The following is a 23,609-nucleotide window of genomic DNA, read 5'->3' as shown; positions in this document are numbered from 1 at the left end:
AAGGTATACCCGTGAATAGGCAATTATAGTTGAGCAAGGAATTGATTATGGCAGCTTAGACTGTGGGAGGTGGTGGTGGTGAAGACGAAGAAGATATGTTAAGAAGGTACTATTTGATGTAACTTGATGGTGGGTTGGATAAGAAATCTGAGGAATGGGGGATTGTCAGGACTGTCCAGACTGACTCCTGATCTCCTGCTTTGTGTAACAGGATGGATGGTGATGCTAGTCACTGAGATAAGTGACACTGGGAGCGAACCAGGCGTTAACGGAATTCACTTTGAGGTACACTGAGTTTGAGGTGCCATAAAGAGACATTCAGGAGATTTCAATAGGCATCAGACATATGAATCTAGAGTTTAGAGGAGCAGTCTTTAATAGAAATATAAATGTGTATGTTCTCTGAATAAATATGTTCATTGAATCCATAGATATGAAGGAAACTACTTTAAAGAGTGAACAGAGGAGCAAGCATAGGCTCAGAAAGTAAACATACATTCAAATTAACTGCAGGATAAAGGAAATGTGGTGCTTACACACAATGGAGTACTATTCAGCCATAAACAAGAATGAGATCCATGTATTTGCAACAACACAGATGAAACTGGAGTTTATTATGTTAAGTGAAATAATCCAGGCACAAAGACAAACATCACATGGTTTCATTTATTTGTGGGATCTAAAAATCAAAACAATTGAACCTATGGAGATAGGGAGTAGAAAGATGGTTACCAATGACTGGGAAAGGTAGTGAAGGGGAGTTGGGGAGGGATAATGGGTACAAAAAATAGTTAGAATGAATGAATAAGGCCTAGTGTTTGATAGCACAACAGGGTGACTATAATCAATAATAATGTAATTGTACATTTTAAAATAACAGAGTATAATTGGATTGTTTGTTACACAAAGGATATATGCTTGAGGGGATGGATACTCCATTTTCCATAAGGTTATTATTTTACATTGCATGCCTGTATCAAAACATCTCATACACCCCATAAATATGCACACCTACTATGTACCCACAAAAATTAGAAATTAAAAAATAAAAAAAAATTTACTGCAGAAGCTTAGAACTTAGGCAAGTCACCTCTTTTCTTTCTTTCTTTCCTTCCTTCCTTCCTTCCTTCCTTCCTTCCTTCCTTCCTTCCTTCCTTCCTTCCTTCCTTCTGTCTTTCTTGCCTATTGAAATCTCCTGAATGTCTCTTTATGGCAACTCAAACTCAGTGTATCCCAAAGTGAACTCCATCATTTCTTATCATTTTTTTTAACCTGGTTTTTATCTGAACATAAGCATAACGATATCTTTCTAAGGTTGTTGTTGGATTAATTCAGCTAAAATGTTAAGTAGCTTCCAGCATACCTTGCAAATAGATGCTTTAAAAGGGTCATAAAAATTATGATGCTGCTGTGGCTGCTGCTTTTACTGGTGATGGTGATGACAAGATAGTTATAAATTAAAGCAACAAGAACTTTGGTTAAATGTCAGTCCTTTGAATTCAAATTTTTCTGAAATCATTTTAAACTTTTCATTGATTTTCTTTTTAAGCAAAAGAAGCTGAAGATAATGTAACCTTTCCTTGATGATATGGGATCATCATTTGAACATCAGTTCTTTTTAATGGGCTCTCAGATTTTCAAAGATCATTCAGGAGTATAAGCCCTAACATTAATTAGAGTCAAATTCCTATGCTAATTGACAGGTTGTATATGGTGGGTATAGTATTCTATTATAACCATCTTCAAGATTTTGCTTTTATATGCTTGAAATCATATAATCAAGTTTATTAGAATTGTGGCTAAAATAAATGTAGATAAAATGAAACTTAATGGGATCTAAATAAAGTATACAAATTTTATGATATTTATTGGAATAGATGAAAATCGTAATGGCCTCCCTCCTGATTGATTGCAATCTTTCAGATGGTTGAGATTGCTGTCTTTCAGGTCAAGGAGATGGTGTGTATGTGAGTGTACCTGTGTATTAATTTACATATATGCATAGAATAATTTCTTCTTAGCCACAAATTATCTTTACATGGAATTATATGTAGATATATATTAATATAGTATTTAATTCGCTTCACTAATAAATTTTTATATTCAGTAATAGAAATTTAGATCGACTATCTGCATGCATTACCTCAATTATACAATCATGAAACAATAGAGAAATCAACACACAACTGTCTATTAATATGCATAATTTCTTAGAAATGCAAAATAAATATACAAGCAGAGATGGAAAATATAAAGTGTGGAAGAGTATTCTATCCAATATTAAAAGTGATATTATGATATAATCCCATTTATGAAAATGAGATTAAAATAAGCCTGGTAGATGTCAAAACCAGGAGTTCGAGACTAGCCCTAGCAGTATGTTTTAAGGGTGCAGAAATAGAAGCAAGAAAAAATATTCACCACAATGCCAATGGTTATTATTCCACAATGGTAGAATGTCAGATATTATATATTAGTTACAATGTCTTTATACACTTTTTAAAATTATTTAAGGTGAACATGTATTATTTGTATCATCAGCAAAATTGAAAAATAAGGCAAAAAAATATTTAGAAAGCAGGGGAGAATCCTGAAAATGTCAGTGAGCCAGAAAGCCAGAATTGATATTTAGGAATAAATAACAAATACTATTTGTTTCTAATTTATGATTTAAATAATATAATTCATATTTTGTGTATTTATTTTCATTATAATTTTTAAAGTAAAATATATATAAGGTTTCAAATGACCTAGTTTAGAGGGAAAATGAAAATTAACACCCTATTGCTGCATTCTCTTATGACAAGAGGCAACTACTTTCAACTCTAGTCGTTGTTTCTACTGCTAGTTACTTCCAGCTATCTCACTAACAGGTTTCTACCATATTGCTTTATCATGTAGCAGTCTATTAACTTCCTTCCCTGAGAAATGCTACTTTGGTTCACTCAAAGTATCTCATCTTCTTTATTCATAATATTTTTACTTCACCCACTTTTTTCCTTTTGTAAATTTACATAATAGATCTACGCCTTTATTCCTTGTTATATAAAGCTGACTCCTCACATTATAAAATGAACCTATAAGCACTATTACCTACCATTTCTTCTCTACTTCCCACATCCACTCCACACCCCAATTTCTTACTTTCACAACGCTGAGTTTGAAAAGACTTAAAATACTGTTGCATTTTCATATCCATTCTTCTTTGTATTCTGTCTGTAGACTGATTCTCAAAGACATAAATTAATGAAAAGTATCGAAATTATTATAGCAGCATGTTAGTTATCTACTGCTCATAACAAATTACCACAAACTTGGTGGCTTAAAATACCATACATTGTTAGCTCACAGTTTCTGTGAGTCAGGAGTCTGAGCACAGAGTAGATGAATCCTCTGGTTCAGAGTCTCTCATCTGACTGCAATCAAGACTTAGATATGAGATGTAGTCTTCTGTCAAGGCTCAGCTCAGGAAGAATCTGCTTTCAAGCTCATATGGTTGTCTGGTTGTTGGCAGAATTTGGTTCTTTGCAGGTTGTAGGACTGAGGGTCTCAGTTTCTTCCTAGGTATTGTCCAAAGCCTGCCTTAGGTTTCTCACCTCTCCAGAGAGCAGTTTGCATCACAGCAGCTTACTTCATCAAAGCCAGGATGGGATAGAGCCAGCTCACAAGACAGACATTACAATCTTATGTGATATAACCATGGAAATGTCATCCTGTTACTTTTGCCATTTTTTATTGGTTAGAAGCAAATCACAGTTCTTGCCTCAAGAGAAGGAGATGACACAAAACCATGAGTACTAGGAGACAAGAATAATTGTGAGCCATCTTGCTGTCTTTCCACCACCATCTATAGAATTATTTTGCTTTGCAATACCTACTAATATATTTTGATTATGCCTCTTTTCCTTTATAATCTTCCCCAAAGTTTCTAATTCTTTGCTTTTATTTTTTGCACTATCTTTATCATACACTCAATTTCTTTCCACCCCCAAAATTTTATATGTAATCAGATATTGCTCTGAGTTTTGTTTTCTGGAAATTTTCTTTTGTGGACTTCTTCCTCCCCCTCTTATTTGGACTAGTTGATCTGTAGGTTTGCTACACCATACTGGAGTGGTATTCAATATTTTCCCATGTTAGCGTCATCTTTAATTTTGCTACAGCACCTTGTCAGTGAGATCACTTTTAGTCGTTAAGTTTTTCTTGAATGGCTACCATATGTCAGGCACTATCCTAGGCTCTGGGTACCCAATAGTAGAAAAAGAGCCAGTATAGGAAAAGAAAATATCCCTGTACTTGGGGAGTTTATATTCTAATGGAGGGAAACAGACATTATACAAAGTAAATGAGAAGACTATATACTTTACCCAATGTTCATAGAAATTCGGAAGAAAAATGAAGTAGAAGAAGGAAGGAAAGAGAGTGACTTCCTGGGCACAGGCTAGTGTTAGAAAGGTGGGGAGCTAAATTTTAAACAGGGTGGTCAGGGAAGAGCTTCCTGAAAAAAGAATATTTGAGCAAAGACATGAAGGAAGTGAGGGGGAGAGCCGTGTGTCTCTGGGAAAGAGCTCTCGAGGCAAAGTGAACCACAGTCCAGAGTTTCCTTACTCTGAGGAAACAGTGCTCTGTACCATGTCACACTGCCATCCCAGTCAGAACTGATTGGATCAGGAATTATTGCCAGAACCAAAGCGTCCAATGAGTTTTCTTGGCAGGGAAACTCTGTAGAATAGAGATGTCCTATTGTGAGATGAGACCGGCCCACCCTGATCTGATTGATGTTCTCCAGTGGAGTCCCGTCATAGCACAAAGACAATTGAAGAGAGCCGGATACCTGCGAGGGACTCAGCAGAGGCCATGCCCCAACAGCAGTAATGATAAAGCAGAAGCCAAACAGTAGAAAGACACAAAGTTAAAGATAAACAGAAGAGAAGCAGAGGCATCAGAGACCTGAAACCAGAAAATGCTGAACTCCCAAGTTGCTGATGGCAGACAGGCTAGGGAAGAATGAAGTTTCCTTATCTCCCCAACTTCTAATGGATCTATGTTTCCTCAGTTCTTGGTGGGTTTTGCCATAAAATCATGTTTCCTGTTATAAATGAGGAATGAGTGTCTATGCCTTATAAACCAAAAAAAAAAAAAAAAGAAAAGAAAAGAAAAGAAAAAAAAGTAGCAACAAAGCAACTATTTCTGCTTTTCTTAATTAGCTTGATGTCTTTACTTCTTTATTACTTTGTGTTTATTTCAACCTATAAAAACATAAAACAAAAGATAGTTTCGGAGTATTTACAGTTTCAGAAGCTTCTAACATCAACCTAAAACCTCCTAGTTGCTTTTTCCGTATTGAGAATATCTACAAATTTCGGTTTTGTTGTTGTTGTTACTCACCCCCACCAACACTGCCAAGGGATTTCTGGGGTACCTATATCAAAGGGAAATTTTAGTATCTTTCAGACTGATTTCTTAGGTCCTTGTCTACTTCTGTGCCTGTCCTTGTAATTGAGATTGTAGATGTAGGGGCTCTGTTTCCACTACACTATTAGCAAATGTATTTCCCACCCTCTTTTACATAATTACTGCCTTGAATCCATTAGAGCAACTGCAGGAGGTAATTTTGCACCCTTACCTTGGGCTGTTGTCACCATCCCCTCTCTCTCTTTCTTCACTAAAACCTCAAGGGGTTTTGATTGTAAATTTTGTATTCTATGAGACTAATATATTTATAATATCTTGCAATATAAGTTAGACTGGTGAGTGCATGACTGTTGCACTTTAAATAGCCCATCACTTAAAGACAGAAACAATTACCAATAGCAGGCTCTGAAGAGATGCTTTACATTCGTATATTTAAATGGCACCCTGTTCCACTGGAATAAATAAAATAAAGCATTATTTCTTTTCCTGTCTTGTTTTTCTATTAAATGTCTACCTTTCATGTTACAATAGTTGGGGAATATGTGCTTCTAAGAAAATGTGCTTAAGAGTGATAATTCAGGGGAAGCCTGCACATTAGTCATCAAAGTAGATTTTTAGTAATTCCCATTTTCCCCATGAAAATAACTGAGTAAAATTATGATAACAGAATGTAATGCATACCACAATTATTTTGCTAAGCTCAGCCTCTGAAGTGCAAAGAAGTGTGTGACATGCTTGAAATCAGTGCTTAAGCAATTCTATATTTATTTTAGCATTTGATTTTTAAGTTTTGCTGCTACTACCTTAGTCTAAATAGCATAACATGGAAAAGCAAGTGCATTGAATTTTTTGAAAAGATAAAATGACTTCTCAATTTATGAACCCAGCATCTGGAATTCTCCAGAGCACTTCCTCAAATCAATATTTTTCCATTTGTTGAATTTCAATTGTTTTAGATAATGTCTTTGACATCATATCAACTCATTAAGAGAGTATTATTGTTTCACAAGAGAGTAATTCTGTCAAAAGCAAAGCTAAGATCACAAGGGATCCAAACTCTATTTTCATGTAAATATATTTAATAAGGAGAAGAGGCAGAGGAAAAAGAGAATGGGAGATAAATCAGTCTAAATGGAAGATGAGTGCTTCAGATTATTAGAGAGATTAACATATAATATATAAAGGTATCTGGGCTAGTTGTATCAATTGATTAGATCCTATAATCAAGCATTGATGATTTGATATTTGTATGGGTCACTAAGTTTTGCACAATGGGGAGAAAAGTTTAACAGATACTTCTCTGTGGTCAACAAACCATTCTGAATGCATGAGGTGATGGGGCAAAAAATTGTTGATGGCCCCACACTGTCAGCCAATCCTAACCACTGGACATCAACCCTAGGTGCTGGTCTCATTTACAGTGGTCAGTAGTCTTTTGTGCCTATGAAAACACATGGTTAATATCGTTGGAAAGTCCAGATTTTGCTGATTACTTCACAGAGCAGGCACTTAATAACGATGTGTTGAATAAAGCAATGTCTGATTTTATGGACTCACATGAAGCAGTCATTATGCAATTGCACAGATACTTGTCATGATAGAGAATCATGAAGGACAGAAGCAAAAATTAGGGGTGGAGGTAGAAGAAGACTGAGAAAGCTTTCTACAGTTTTTCCTGATTTCCCTTTTATTAGCTCTAGTCAAGCAATCTTGGCTAAGAGGGGAAATGAGCTGAGAGCATTTTGGACAGAAGGGGAAATTGGAACAAAAGCACAGGGTACAAAGAGCTCTAAGATGCATAGCCCTGCATCAAAAAGGAAATACACTTTTCTCTCTGTTGTACCTCTTATATTGTCTTAATGACTTCAAGTTATTTTCAAGGAACCAGGAAATGCACAGAGATCCCTCACTCCCGCCACAACCAAGCCTACACCCTCAATGCATACCTACATTGTTACGACAGAATAAACTGTCACACATTTGTTGTGTACCTATATTTGTTGGGACAGAATAAACCGTAGAGTCAATTATCTCCTGAATAGTTTGCCAACCCTTGCTAATACTACTAGACACTTAGGATGAGGATGTCTTTTTAGATTTAATAGAGCTCATAAAATAATCACTCCACGTAAGTGAATTTAAGGTTTTAAAGAGAAATATCTCAGTAATTGGGCAAAATCTTATCAGTGCCTAGAGGGAATGGAACTTTGTTTAATTGTTTTATTGAAATAAGAACAGACACCCAACAAAGAAATAGTAAGAAACGAGAAATGCTGAATTGGAAAGGAGTTTACTTGGTAGTTAGCAATGTAAATATACCTATTTTTTAAAGTGCAGAAAATAGCTGGTTGAAAGGAGAGAATAAAATTTCGTCTTTTATAATGTTGATACTTAGAATTTATATAATATCTCTGATCTTTATCACCATATCTATAATCCAAAAAATTTCTGAAGGCGTTAGGAGGTGGTCAATGTTATTTTCAATTTGCAAAGTAATTATTTAGCAATAAAGATTATGCAAGGCCAGCACCAGCTGTGAAATAAAAAAAAAAATGGAAACCAGAATTGCATATTCAAATTTACTATGGAGTTTCCTATATACCCATTCCCTTTTAAACCAGCACCCACATAAAAAATTAGAATGGTGGTCTGTTAAGAATGACCATCTGGGTGACTGTTCTCCCTTTTTCACTAAATGCTATGGTCTGAATGTCTATGCTGTCCCAAAATTTATATGTTGAAAACGAATAATCAATGTGATGGTTTTAGGAGGTGGGGCCTTTGAGAGGCCATTATATCATGAAGGCAGAACACTCAGGAATGGGGTCAGTGCCGTTATAAAAGATGCCCTGGAGAGACCTTTTGTCCCTTCTACCAGGTGAGGATATAGTGAGAGGGTATCATCTGTGAACCATAAAGAGGGCCCTCATCAGACACTGAATCTGCCTATGCCTTGATCTTAAACTTCCAAGTCTCCAGAACTGAGAGAAATACATTTCTGTGATTTATAAGTTTCCCAATTATGGTATTTTTATGGCAGCCAAATTGGACTAAGATAGCAATTCTATAATGATATTGTGTAATGGAATAGTAGAGCTAGTGAGAATATATGACATTTCCTTTTAATATAAAACTTTATACATGCCACCTGAGATCACCAGTTTTCCTTTCAAGAGGAAAAAATCTGGTTGAAGCAGAGGTTCTTAGACTTGTAGCATTTCCAATGTAATAGAGTAAATGGACAAATAAATTCTTAGAATATCCTTGGGCAAATGCCTGATATAGTCCTCTATCAGGACAACTTCATTTTTAGTATTTGATTTCTGAATATATCTATTTTTAAATATTATAATTTATATCACATTATATGCATTTTAAAAGATAAAAAGGCATAGTCTCATTTTCAAAATTGCCTTACAAATTTATTATATACGTGTGTGTATATATACAAATGTACATGTCATTTATTATGCACATTATCTTATTTAATTATAATAACCTAGGGAATTAAGACTTTACATCAGATATTCTTTTCTTTTTCAGATTGGAAAAGCATTGGAAAATTTGTCCAAAGTCACTCAACGGATTCATGATGGATCCTGGATTCACAGCCAGCTTTACTTGGCAATAAAATTCAAGTCCTGTTCACATCACAACACATTTTTACCGAAAGAAAAATATGATGTGTAGATGTTTGGAGGCATCCTATCTTAATGAGGCTTTTGTTAGAAAGAGTTTTCTTAAAATTACAGCGTTGGGGAAATAAAAAATGTTTGTTGCTCACATTAACAAAAAAATAGTATATAGAAAATAAAGCTAAGAAAGGAAAGTGCAGACAACCAAGAGACTAGAATTTTCAATAAATGGCAAAATTGTGGTGTTCTGTGGTTACCTCTTGAAGATTTGGCCTGAATCATGCAACAATTGCCCCTTACCCTCAGTCCTCAAATTACAATAGTGAAAGAGGTTTCTATAGATATTATATTTGAATCTGCTATATTTTGTTTATTACTTGCAAGGACATATAGGAGAGCAAAAGTTTTCCCTCTAATTTCTTAGGTTTAGTAACTGGAACTTGTGAATTAAACTGGCAAAATACAGATTAACAGGAGAAGAGTCATAGACATTTTATTTTAAATTTCATATGCAATGTAGTTCCAGAGAAAAGAAGTGAAAGCCTGAAGAAGCAATTAGACTTGAAGAGTTATATCTTTAACAAAGGGTGGTGAGTGTAGAGAAGTGACCAGATTTTTTTTTAAGATGGTTTTAGGCTTCCAAGGGTGATAAACCATGGGAAGGAAAATACACGAGGGAAACTAATGGTATATAGGAGTTATTTAGTAAGGTTTGTTTACACAGACTAATCTCAGTGGTAAGAACGGTTTTTCTCCTTTTTCTGGTCAGGGGAAGGAGAAGGGACACCATCACAATGGGAATTTGTGCTTTGCTGGTAGACAAATAGGAGAAGAGCAGAGAACTTCTTTCTCTCAATTGTCTTCAGCTCAAAATAATCCTTATGCCAAACAGGCATAATTTGGAATTACGTATTTTCATCCTCTCCACACACAAGCTTCCATATAAAGTTCAAAGACAGTAGTATTTTCTTATAATTCACTCTGCCCCAAATATTAACTAAGATGACATTCTTTTTCCAGCTTGATTCTGCAACATTCACTTCCAGAAACTTTATCACTCTTAATCCTGGATTGAAGGAAAATATTTGAATGTGATAAAGGATATATATTCTAAAAAGAAAGGAACTATAATAAAAGGCAAGATTCAGAAATTATGTTGTAGTCTGTGACTTAGTGCAATTTAGTCCTTGAATTTCTTGTGTGCAATTTATTGAAGCTATCTTATTATATGTTAATTCTGTGTCTTCTTTGCCCTCTCTTTTTGTAAAAATTTTCTTTTTCTGAATTTTTTTCCAGAGTCAATCATTGATCTTCTTGATAACATTCATTTCCCTTGGTGAACTAACTTTGGTTCATCGCTTTATCATTCTTCTCCAGGCTGTTTTTGAAGGGTCTGTGAGCTGAGAATGGTTTTTAATAGATAAATGCTCACAATCAATTTGGGGATAAGAAATATTATTTTGAATCTCAGTTACAAAAAATGTTATCCTTCATAAAATAATTCATTTTTTTCTCAGTAATAAAAATGTATTTCAAAAATATGGTGTCCTTATTATATTTTAAATTTTGCCAATAAAAATAATAAAAATTGATTTTCTCCAATTATGTAAGTACCTAGATGATTTTTAAAATTTTGTCTCTTGACTTATACAAAGCCTAAAATATTTATAACTGCCCCTTTATAGAAAAAGTTTGCGAACCTATTTTCTAAAGGTTGGATCCACTCAACAGATATCTTTTATTTGGACTTCAAAATGTGCTTCAGAATGCATGAAAACAATAACTACAAAAACATATATTAATTTCTTTCTTTCCTGAACTCAAATAGCAACTTGCAACAGCATGCTTTCTAGAGTTGGAATATTCATGTGTTACATTGTGTGTAGGGGGTTGGAGGGTGTGTGTATGGGTCTGTGTCTGTAGAATTGGACCTCATCTCTGCTCTTCAACAAAATTTAGGTTTAGAAAAGGGAGTAATTTCATAAACTTATTTTGTTTCTCATGAATGATAATATTTTGAAATTAACAAAAATGATGCTCAGTGAACACCAAACCAATAAATGTTTAAATGAAATGGAGAATTTGAGTCTTAACATTAAATCTTAAGCAAAATACACATTTTAAGGATTACGAATACTTTACTTCAAAATGAAAGTTGTCATCATCAGCTCCCTATACACTCAAGAATTCTCAGTGAAGTGAACAGAATTAGAACTACAAGTGAAAAAAATTAGAACTGCAGTAAGAAGTTCCTGTTAGAGACATGACTCAATCTCTCAACTCCTATGTGGCCGTGGAAAAATTGGTTTATCTGGCTGATAAGCCAGGTACCTTTTTCTAAGTACCTTGAAGTGGCTGACCTCTAAGATTCCTTGAAGTTATGACAATCTATAACTGGTATGGTGGGCAGTCTCACCAGCAAGTGACTTTTGTGGTCCCAAGTGTTATTATTTAAAGGGGTACAAGTCAGATACTCTTTCTGCAAATTATCAGCCTTACTGACTATTGACGTTTTGTTATGAGTTAAATAGGCATCATACCTAGTTTCCCTGTATTCTCAACTCTCAACAGAGATAGCTACTATTGCTATTCCCATTTCTTTTCAGACAAAGAATTCAAAAGAGATTGAAGTCATTTACCCATGGTTATAAAACCCAGAAGTGTCAAAACTGAAATTTAAACACTGTTTTATTTCAAACTTAAATTGCTGATGCCCAAGCTATATAGTTTCATGGTTTAGTGGTCCCCTCTTGAAAAATGTTTTCATTTTCTAAATTTGAAGAAATCTCCTTTGAAAGGCAAAACCCTTAAGCTTGCTTTGCCCGACACTTTATCCCCTTGAAAAGAATCAGGGATGGCAGGAAGACAAAGGGAGGGTCAGAAGGAAGAAGTGGCTCTGGCAGAAGTAGATGGGAAGCCAGCAGGGATGAACTTCACCTTGATCATTATGTTGCCTAAGACAGGTCTGACTTCCAGTTATAATTAAACATGAACATCTTTACCAAGCATTCATTTACTTCATGTGTTTTAGAGAAGAACATTCCACCCTAATGAGACAGAAAGGTTAGAGTTAAACTAGAAAATGAGATAGGAAATCCCATCCAAGCATGTAGCATGCAGTAATCCCCCTATGTGGAGGATGGGTTCTGAGAGCCTAAACCCATGGTTAGTACTAAACCCTGTATGTACTATGTGTTTTCCTACCCATATATACCTATGATAAAGTTTCACTTATAAATTAGACACAGAGATGAATAACAATAGCTAATCATAAAATAGAACAATTAATATACTGCAATAAGGGTGATGTGAATGTGGTTTCTCTCACTCTTTCTGAAAATATCTTTTTGTAATATACTCACCTACTTTTAAACCCGCAACTAACCATGGGTAACCAAAACTACAGAAAGAGAAACCACAGATAATAGAATACCACTGTACTCTCTCTGCCCAAGTCCTATCCTCAAAAATGTCTTGATTACTACAAAATGGCTTTTTCTTTTTTTTTTAACTTTTTAAGTGAAAACAGAACTATTAAGTTTATATATTTGATGATCTCCTATTTTCTAACTTCTTTCAAAATAAATCAAAGAATATATACGTGAATGTATCTATATCTTTAAATTACTTAAAAAGAAAAATTTTCCCACCACATTTATCTCAGCTAACTCATGAAACTGAGCTCATTGTTTCAGTTCCCAATGAAGTGATATTAACAAGTGTTTTTAGTTGGGGGAGTAAAGAAGGAGGTGCGTATAGATCTAGGGGAGGTGGGAGATGGGAGGGAGGCTAGACCCAGTGAGATGGATAAGATTAGTAACCTAACGAAGCATCTTGCCATTGAATCCCATGTACCATAAAAATGCACATACGAATTTATTTTTATAAAAATATAGCTGTCAGCTTACATATTATAATGCACTTGGCAAAAAATAAGTTAATAAAAAAGTTCTCTTCTAAAATTTGTTAGATTGCCAGAAAAAGGAAGCTTTCTACAACTTTTTTTTTTTTTCTTAGAACCCTTGGGTTAATGAAACCTAGTCTGTTACAGTTACTGTTTTTCTTCTCTCTACTCAGCATGGATTACTTGATGTCTCATCTATGGCAGAGTCTGCCAAGACAATTGAGCAAGTCTAGTGTAGAGAACTTTAATGTAGTTGGAACATATCCAGCATCAAACAAGAGTCTGTGTCAAGATCTAAGACTGGCCAGATTTTCTTTCTCAGGTGTCATTTTCTTTCTCAGGTGTCATTTCCTTCTCTCTGGAGTCATTGGGTGTCTGATTCCTTGAGTCCTCAGGCTATCAGGAACTTTCAGAAGAGTTGTGTTTTCTCTGGTTAGATAACACGCCTTGATGCTAATCCTCAAATCTCCTTGAATTCAAGTGTGTCCTGAGGCAAGAATTTTCACTGCTTGCCTGTTTCCGCATCTGAAATTTATGGGTTTTCTCATTCTGAGCCAGTTCACAAGTTGGCTGATGATTGGTGAGATCAATTATCTTTGTGAGAAAGGAGCTCTACAAATGTTAAATTGTACTAAATCGTTGAGTAACGTAAAGCTGCTATGTCAAGTTACAGAAAGCAATCAAAGCTGCCTAATGCATCTGTTGCCTATTTTTAGAGCCTGAATCAACTCATGGAGCCAGTTAGGTAACTCACATAATAATAACTGAGTACTTATTATTTTTTAGTCATTATGCTAAAATGTTTCATATGAATTCATTTATCCACCTCATACCAACCTGTGAGGTAGGTAATGCTATTATCTTCCGCTAGCAAATGAGGTAATTAGCCCAAGGACACCGATTGATAACTGGTGCACTAGAAATTGAAGCTGAGACTTCAGGTTCCAAAACAATTCCATTGTACTGCTTACAATGTAGTCATGCCCTTTGACCTCCAATAATAATAGAATTTCATGCCAAGACTATTTAGATGTTTAGAGCTAACTCTGAAGTAAAAATGCCTGCATGGCACTGCCAATTGCTAGGTGCCGACCCTTGGGCAAAGTGATATTAACCTCACCTGTAAAATGGGGTCAATAACCGTCCCTGCCCATAGGGTTGTTTTGAAATAATCCATGTAGAGCATGTACACTAGTGCTCAGTACGTAGTGAGCATTCAAACATTTTAGGTACTATTAGCACTTACATAATGACACTATCATTTCTAATCACATTCAGCTGGAAAGCATGCATATGAATAAACATCAATTCACAGGTCCTGTCTGACCTATTGATTCTCACTTGCTGATATAATCAAAATAAAACAGTAATAAGGCAGTGCAGCCTCTTACACAGATAGCAGCCTGGCTTCGTTCTAAGATTTAAACATCAGTTTAAATCAGCTATTTCAATCCAAGCCATTTTGAATGAGCTAATGGTTTGTGTGTGTTTTAGGAGAAATTACAAAGTAAAGTGAAGTAATGCCTTCATTATGCATATTAAGGGTTTGGATTCTGCATGGTCAGTGGGTAGGAAGATTCTGGACTTATTTCAAACCACCCTTGTAATTGTATCTGTCTGCCTTTTGTATAAGCAGATAAGAACTACTGAAACCTTTAATTAGCCAAAGAATAGACAGAAAGAAACCATGTATATTCACATTTGTTTCCAAATAGCCTATGGAAGCCACAGGGAGTTATGCAACCTTAGAGAGAGAATATTGGAATTTTTTTTGTATTGATGTATTTAATGATAACTCCCTTAAATTCAACCCCCCTAGATTAACTTTGAGTTTGAGTTCAAGCTCTGCTACTTAATTAGATGTGTGACCTTAAATATGCCTTTAAGCTTCCTTTTCCGCATTGGGAAAGTATAAATCATACTACTACCTACTCATTCGTAGTTGTAGCATTTAAGAGAATCTATGCAATTAGTATAGCGACTAACATACTATGTTATCGATAAGTTTTAGCAATTATGATGTTATGAGTATTCTTATTGTATATTCTGCTCGTAATTGAATATGACTATAATTTAAGCTTGTCTGTCGATTCTGCATAGTATTAAAAAGCTTAGAAAAGACCATAAACTATGTTTTATAAAAGTTAAGCAATTAAAAATGGCAAGAATATATACCTTTTACTTGCAAACTCTTATATGTCCTTAAATTCCATGTAATGAAAGCCAACTTTTTGTGTGTTTTTTAATCATACAAAATCATCAAACCATCAAGTAATATTTGTAAAGTACCTGCATAAGCATGGTATCACGCTGGGTGCTGCAATACAATAATTAATAATGATATCATGCAAAAACAGTATTTTTCAAGGTTTTAAATATGGTTGTAAACTAATTAATTTTCATTGCAAATATTTTTGTAAGAATAAGAAACTCATTCTTGTAAAGAATGGTTTGAATGAACTGGATTCAGATTGCGAGGCAGAAGGAAACTCAATTCTTCGGATACTCAAACCCAAATCCTATCCAGCTTTTAGTCAGTGTGTGGGAACATCAGTAATTTATGTGCCTTCTATTTAAGTTGAGGAGCTAAGATGTTAAGTAAGAGAACTCACATGGAAGAGGCCTTAAATTCGGTTTATCTTAAAGTTTCTCATAAACATGTTTTTCATCTATGAAGCCTATTCCTGGCATCATAGAAGATTGCAGTTGCTCTCTTTCCCTTAGCAACAATGAAGAAAATATGCTGCGGAAATGTGAAACATATAACGTACAAATATAATAGTATTAACATTCTTCCCAAGCTTGTTACTCTTTCCATTTTTCTCTTGACTTTTATTTCTTTTCTCTCTAGAAAAATACTGTTATTTTGAGAAAAGGATAGTAAGCCAATGAGCACCTGCCAGGGGCAGGAGCATAACCCTATAGGAAACCCTGAAAGACTGTCCGTAAGCATCAGGGAGATAGGGTTTGAATCCCAAACCATCTTCTATTAGGCTGGTGCAAAAGTGATTACAGTATTGCAATTACTTTCAATGGCAAAGACCGCAATTACTTTTGCACCAAGTTATAGGTTTGTAACTCTGGAAATTAGGTAGGTTCTTTGTCTTATCTCTGTACTCTATATTTCACCTTTTATTTCTAAAATACAAATACTACAAATACTAACATCACAGGTTTAATTTTTAAGACTACTATATAGTAGAAATTAAAAACAAAATAATACCTCTTTGTCTAATTCATTTTCAAACATGCTAGCCATTTTCATTCATGAGAATAAAATGTCTGTGTAGCCCTTCTACATCCAGAAAGCTTTAGCAATACACTTAATACACATACAAAGTATGTTTGATTTGTTTTACCAATAGTTTATAGTTAGTCATAACCATCTCTGAAATAAGTGATGCTCAAGCTAGACTACACATTAGAATCATCTGGGACCTTTAAAAAATACTGATTCTCAGGTTCCATCCCGAATTAATCAAACCATTATTTCTGGAAATGGGACCCTTTGCAGTCATTGGATTTTTTAATCAGTTAAATAACTCCACTGTGCAGCCAGTTTTAAGGTGCTTTCTTAGAAGGTTTATCCGTCTTTCATGTTTCAACTCAATTCTATAGTCTTCCCTTATCTTCTTGACCCTATATCATATTGAGGCTGAAAGTGTTGCATTTATTTACTGCATTCTTAATGATGTATCTTGTAAATGCTGGATGTATTTGTATACATTATTAAGAACAGTAGATTTGACTACATGTGCAGATTTCAAGGAAATTCAAGCACGGTATCTGACAAGAAGTCTCTCACAGCAACACAAACTTTGTCTCCCCCACTTCTCAAACTTTCCTCCTGAACATAGAAGCCTATTTATTCTTTTTTCTCAACCTTTTTATAAAAAGTGATTTTATCTAGTTTTTCCATTTGCAACCCAAATACTCTCCATCCCTAAATTTACTTTCCTTCTGGGAAGTGAAATAATTTTAATATCTGCAGAATTGCCTAAATGCAGTTAGATACATCTGCATTAGTCTAACCAAATATGCATTAATTTTGTTTTGCACAGTGCTTTGTGATTACCTGAAATTTCCCAAAGGTGTTTTTCCAGATAAACTATTAGCTCTTATTTCTGGATCTGCCTACCATGGCTCACAGGTAGAAAACCCAGGCTATTATTGTACCCCTAGTTCACAGGCGTATCTCCAGACGCAAAGGATTACAACAAAAAATTGTGAACCTTCAGCTCAAGGGAGGCAGATGTGTACTAGAGTCAAGACTCAGAAAATAATATGAAGCTTCTTTTATTCCTTTAGGATAAAAGGATAAAAGAAAAAGGGGTAATTAAGTCTCTTTACATCCACCACACTCAGCAGCAAATGACTTCTTGTTTAATAGAGTTAACAATGAGAAAATTTATTTCCCTTTGAATAATTGCCTTTACTTAATTACAGTTAATCAAAACCTACAGGAGTAAAAATGCTAGAGAATTGTGCTGCCACTTTGTTGCTTTTCACAGAAGGTTTGTATAGAAGAAATAGATAAAGGAAACAAATATGTGGATTTTAGATAACTTTCCCTAATTAGAATAAAGACTCATCCTAATACAAGGGAAAATGCAGTTTGCTTTCCTATTAATATAACCAAGCTTCATGGCTTTGAGACCTCTGATCTGCTTGGATTACATTATAGCTATCATCTGCAATCTGTATTTCTTAATAATAGAATTTGCTCACTTCCTTAAGTTAAATTGTTTTGGGGGAAACATTTAAGAAGCAATGCCTTCACTTGGGAAGCATAAGGTTTAAGTCACACAAACTGAAGGTAATTATTTTGCTAAGTTAATTAGGAATGTTTATGTATTTGATAAAATAAAAATACAATTAGAAGACAAATAGATTACAGCATGAGGCTTAAGGACCATGGACTGATGTCAAAGTATATAGGACATCATTATTTAGATATCTGTAAGGTACCTTAATCCCAATATATACAAAACTGGACCCAGCATCTTCCTTCACTCTCAACCTTGTTTGGTTCATTTTGAAAAAAAAAATGAGGAACATAGAGAATAAGAAACCAGAGTCATCCTAAACAAGTCTTCTTCCCCTCCCATCTTTCCATATGTAATTCATCACCAATGTCTGTTCATAAAAAATTCAGACACATCTCTCCACTCTGTTCTCCTATCTACACCTCCATCCTCACTACCACCTGAAACAGGTTACAAGCACCCCTAGGACTGGACTGCTGTAAATGGCTCATAAGCGATCTACCCACTGTCATCCATCCTTATCCCTGCTCATGCATTTGCCCCATTACACCTAGAAAAATCTTTGCAATCTTTTCCACACAAATCTGATTGTGTTACTCCTGTCCTTTTCTGATTCCCTATCCTCCCTCAGCTTTGAAATCCTTTAATTTTCCTCCTAACATCTCACAATCTCCTCCCCGTCCCTAGTCCTGGCCTGACCTTGTTTACCCATGTTTACCACACCCCAGCTCAGTGTGCTCCTTGGCTTCTTCCCTCAGCATCACCATCACCCAGCCAGGATATTCAAAGGACCGAACCCTCTTTCCTCCCCTTTAGTCCCAGTTTACTCCTATTCATCCTACAGACTTCAGATCACTTCCCTTTCCCAATCTTCCTGCATGCATTAATTTTCCTATTATGCTACCTCAGAGTACCATATACTTTAGCACTTAAAACAATTGCAGTTTTACAATTATTGCTTATTATTTACTGTCTCCCCCAATAAACTGCATTTGTTTGCCATTATATCTTTAGTGCCTTCTACAACTCTAGGTCACTTAAGCATTTAATAAATAAATATTAATTTAATGAATTAATGAATTAAACGGCTTGATTCCCATAGAATATGACACATTTTGAAAATCCCACAACAATTAGGGCACACCTAAATCTTGTATGTTTCAGTAAATGCTATTGAAAAAATATCATATTGACAGGCAACTCCTACCTGGATTACGGTAACCTGTCACTTCTTGTCTAATAGGAAACTGTGGTTCTGGGGAGGAGAAAAAAAACACATAATTATAAAACATGATATAATGCCAAATGGGTTACAATCCAAAAGGCTCTGAGCTTAATATAATACCTAAATTCCAGTGTCAGCCAAACTAATTTCCAAGCATATATCTTACAGTTGAAACAAAATGCTTAACACTTGACCCTAAGTATGTATAAAATCTGTGATGGTTAATATTCAGTGTCAACTTGATTAGATTGAAGGATGAAAAGAACTGTTCCTGGGTGTGTCTGTGACGGTGTTGCCAAAGGAGATTAACATTTGTGTCAGTGGACTGGGAGAGGCACACTCACCCTCAGTATGGGTGGGCACCATCTAATCAGCTGCCAGTGCAGCCAGAATAAAGGAGACAGGAGAAGATGGAAGAACAGACTTGCCGAGTCGTCCAGCCTTCATCTTTCTCCTGTGCTGGATACCTCCTGCCCTCGAACATCAGACTCCAAGTTCTCCAGCTTTTGGACTCTTGGACTTACACCAGTTGCTTGCCAGGGGCTCTCAGGCCTTTCACCAGAGACTTAAAGGCTGCACTGTCGGCTTCCTGGCTTTTGAGATTTGGGGACTTGGACTGATCCACCACTGGGCTTCCTTGCTCCTCAACATGCAGATGGCCTATCATGGGCATTTACCTTGTGATTGTCTGAGTCAATTCTCCTTAATAAGCTCCATTTCATATATACATATATTCTATTAGGTCTGTCCTTCTAGAGAACCATAACACAAAATCCTTCTAGAGAAAAACGTCTCCTTGAGGGTCAATGGCATACTTTTCTAACTAAATTTGTCTTTTATAGATGCCAAACTCTTATTGGAACATAAACTTTGAGACTATTTTTAGAAATAAAGATTTTTAAACATCAGTATTCTAGGACTTTGGAGGTTTTCCATTTTCTCAGCCATTTTTAGACTCTTTAGCACTCAATGCTATGCCTGTGTTCCTGGAGTAGTAGTATGGAAATCACAGATCCTGAGTTTTTGTTTTTAGTTCCTCTACTGGTCTATCTATTTATATAACATGCATAATTTGGTAGAAGTTATTTTCATATGTCCACACTTCAGTTGCCTCATCAATAACATGGAGATAAAATGTCTATTTAATCCTTAATAGGAGGATCAAATTAAATGCTGTGTGCAAAATACCTATAAGGTTGTGAGATACACACTGGGTTTCCAATTAATGTTAGTTCTTGTCCTCTTATTTTTCTTTCTCATTTGTTTCATCATTTTGACCACTCAGGGTCTTTTAAAATGTGGAGATCTATACACTAATTTGTATACATTCAATTTCAAACTACGTTTCATCTCATCTCTTCAAAAGATGGATATAAAAATCTCTCCCTAGAGAAGTGAAATGACTCTTTTATTCTGATAAGTGCATTTGTTTATAGAAAGCTGCCAGTGAAGAGCACACATGAAAACAGAAAGACAAGAAGACCTTTAAAAAAAGAAGAGGAAGGAACCCATGTAACTCACGTCATTTTCAGATTGAAGTCCTCTGACATGTGGTTTGCCTGAAGGAAATAATAAGTGATACCAAAGAATGTAACATAACCTCTTCTAAACATCTAAGACCTTCTCTCAAGGACCACCTTCGGGTGGAAATCTGAGTCACACACCCTACTTTTCTGGAAAGAGTGATTTTGAAACCAACAGCTAACTTCCTCCAGTCAGTTAAGGGAGGTGCCCCTTTAACCATGTAATGTATGATAGCAAGAACAGTTGTTTTCTTTTTCTTTCTAGTAGCACAGACTTTTTTTTAAAAAACACAGTTAAAAATTATTTAAACCTCCTTGCTCAATAACTTTTGCAAATCGCAGTGAGAATTTAAGGGCTCAGACCTATAAATAAGATGTATTTCTTTTGGATGTTTTATCTCAGCCTTTCAAATCACATTTCTATGATTAGTCCTAAAATATTTTAACATTGAAATATTCTCTATGTTGTTCCCTTTGTAAGCAATCGACCAACCAACCAACCAAACAAAAACTTAGCTTGCAAGTAGAAGTATGGCTTTGAAAACAAATCCAATATAGTGACTGAATAAAACCTCTTTTGGAATATGAATTGAATCACTGACATTTAGCAGAAGCATCCAGCTAAGTCTTAGCCTGAGGTGATAAATAGTGTCTCTCAAAATGAAATTCTCTGGCTTAGGTCCCATTACAAATAAAGATACAACTTTCTGCGTATAATGACTTCATTCCAAGGAATTGATACTTGCACAAGGAGATGGTTTTATTATTGCCATGTATTATACTATATCACCCAAAACCATTACTTAGGAGTTAAGAATATAGATTCGGGCTGGGCACGGTGGCTCATGCCTGTAATCCCAGCACTTTGGGAGGCCAAGGAGGGTGGATCTCCTGAGGTCAGGAGTTCGAGACCAGCCTGGTCAACATGGTGAAACCTCATCTGTACTAAAAATACAAAAAATTAGCTGGGCATGGTGGTGTGTGCCTGTAATCCCAGCTACTCAGGAGGCTGAGGCAGGAGAATCGCTTAAACATGGGAGGCAGAGGTTGCAGTGAGCTGAGATCAGGCCATTGCACTCCAGCCTGGGTGACAGAGGGAGACTTTATCTAAAAAAAAAAAAAAAAAAAAAGAATATAGATTCAAAATTCAGTTTTCCTGAGTTGAAACTGGCTCCATCACTTCTTAACTGTGAGATCCTGTATAAGTTATATAACCTCTCTCTGCTTTGGTTTCTCTCATTTGCAAAATGTTGATAATAAGGATATCTTGTAAGATTGTTATAAATTTATGTGACAAAGCATACATTTGTATATTAGTTATACATGTTGCCTACAGTTTCATTATAAAGTCTAGAAACATAAGTATTTACCATATAAAGCCAACATATTAAGTAATCAATTTAATGCTTGTACTTGACAAGCTAGAAAGTGGTCACCTGGGGATGCCCACAGGATGGGAACCACCCCATTATGCTAGAGTGCTAGGGGACTAGTTGGACAATAAATTCCCAAACTGCATTGCCTTTTATGGCAGTGTGGAATGGACTACACACTTAACAGATTTAAACCCCTTCTGTCACTTCTAGGGGATGCTGAAGGTACAAGTTGCTTCAGAATAAATCTGAGACACATTCATCCCAGGCAATGCATCACAGATGCATGAGCAGGGACTCGTGAAAACAAAAGCACTGCCTTTGCTGCAATTTTGCACACCTTATCCATCTATGCATTGTTAATGAGGGACAACCTGTGGAACATACCATGTAGATCATTGAGCAAATTATAATGAAAACCAAAGTTACTATGTAAACTGCCTAACTTTTCAGATCTCTGGATGCCCAGCATTATGTAAATGGTAGGCATGTTAGTACTAAAGGTAGTTTATTGTGCTCTTGCCCATCCTCAACCGTAATCCAAGGGATTTTCCCTTGACTACACATTTAGAAAAAGGCAGGTATTGTGAAGAGGGTTCTTCTCCTAGGCTTATTCCAAAAGTATAATAGGTGGAGTAGATAATAAGCTACGAAAAAGGTGAGACTGGGAAAGTACTTCATTTCTGTGAGTTTACATGGAGGGATCTTAAAGCCTTCAATTATCATGTAAATGTGTTAATTTCCAAGGCAAGAACCAGTTGAAAGTCAAGTAATTTTTATGGTGAGGAGAAAGTAGAGTTTCAGATTACAGGACACAGCCCCAAGAAGGTCAGACTAAGATCTTTTTAAAATTTTGTCCAAAAGAAAATTCTGGTAAATTTTGTCCAAAATAAAATTCTGGTAAAAGCAGAATTTGCATCAATATCAATTTGCAAAAGTCTTTGCTGTTTCCGTTACCACTTTCTGCTTCTGGAGATATTTGGTATCTTCTATCATGTGCCAGGGATCATGATAGGTGAACAGTTGTCAGATTTACGAAGTAAAAATATAGGATGCCTAGTTAAATTTGAATTTCTCATAAACAATGAGTCATTGTTTAGTATAAGTAAAGTATGTCCTATGCAATACTTGGAACATATATGTAGGAAATTATTTATTTTTCATCATTAAAATTATATTTATATGAATTTATTTAGTTTTTCATCATTAATCTAAAATTTAAATAGAGTTGCCAGATGAATAACAGTGCACTCAGTTAAGTTAGAACTTCAAATAAACAATGAATAATTGCTTAGCGTAAGGATGTCCCATGCAATAGTTGGGACAAACTTACATGAAATAAATTATCTGTTGTTTCTTTTGTCATTATTCTGAAATTCAAATTTAATTAGCTCTACCATAGTGCATCTGGCAACTCCATGCCAAATTCAAGTTAAGTGGCTACTAAGCAATCACCTTTAAATTCTAACACAAGTTTCCTTCATTTCAGAGTCTGCACTGGTAGGACTGCAGGTTCAGACTTTTCTACAAGGTGTGCAAGGGGCACTAAAATGGAAGAAGAATGAGTCTCAGGACAAAATCTACCTACTTCACTATTTTAATTAGCGCTCTGGTCATGCACTCCAAGCTTTCTCCTTCTTTTAATTCAACATCACTTTTTGCTTTACTTAATCCGCAAGTTTGCTTAAATAGTAAATAAAGAGCAAATGCTTCTACTCTTATAAACCCAAAAATATCAAGCCGATTTTCTTCAAACAAAACTTAGAGT

General features: G+C 35.3%; 1 long non-coding RNA gene across 1 annotated transcript in view; it reads right to left on the bottom strand.

Annotated features, from left to right (window-relative positions):
- Positions 1-20,639, bottom strand: part of LOC134809581 (uncharacterized) — a 100,307-nt gene extending 79,668 nt beyond the window's left edge. Inside the window, exons 1-2 of the long non-coding RNA XR_010155672.1 lie at positions 20,467-20,639; positions 18,928-18,975 (exon numbers count right to left, since the gene is read on the bottom strand). This is a non-coding gene — a long non-coding RNA (uncharacterized LOC134809581). The remainder of the gene's footprint in view (positions 1-18,927; positions 18,976-20,466) is intronic.
- Between the last annotated feature and the right edge of the window lie 2,970 nt (positions 20,640-23,609).

The sequence above is a fragment of the Pan troglodytes genome, chromosome 2, assembly GCF_028858775.2.
Source record: "Pan troglodytes isolate AG18354 chromosome 2, NHGRI_mPanTro3-v2.0_pri, whole genome shotgun sequence".
NCBI classification, from domain to species: Eukaryota; Metazoa; Chordata; class Mammalia; order Primates; family Hominidae; genus Pan; species Pan troglodytes.
The sequence above is the reverse complement of the archived record's forward strand: the minus strand, read 5'-3'. Positions and strand labels throughout refer to the sequence as shown.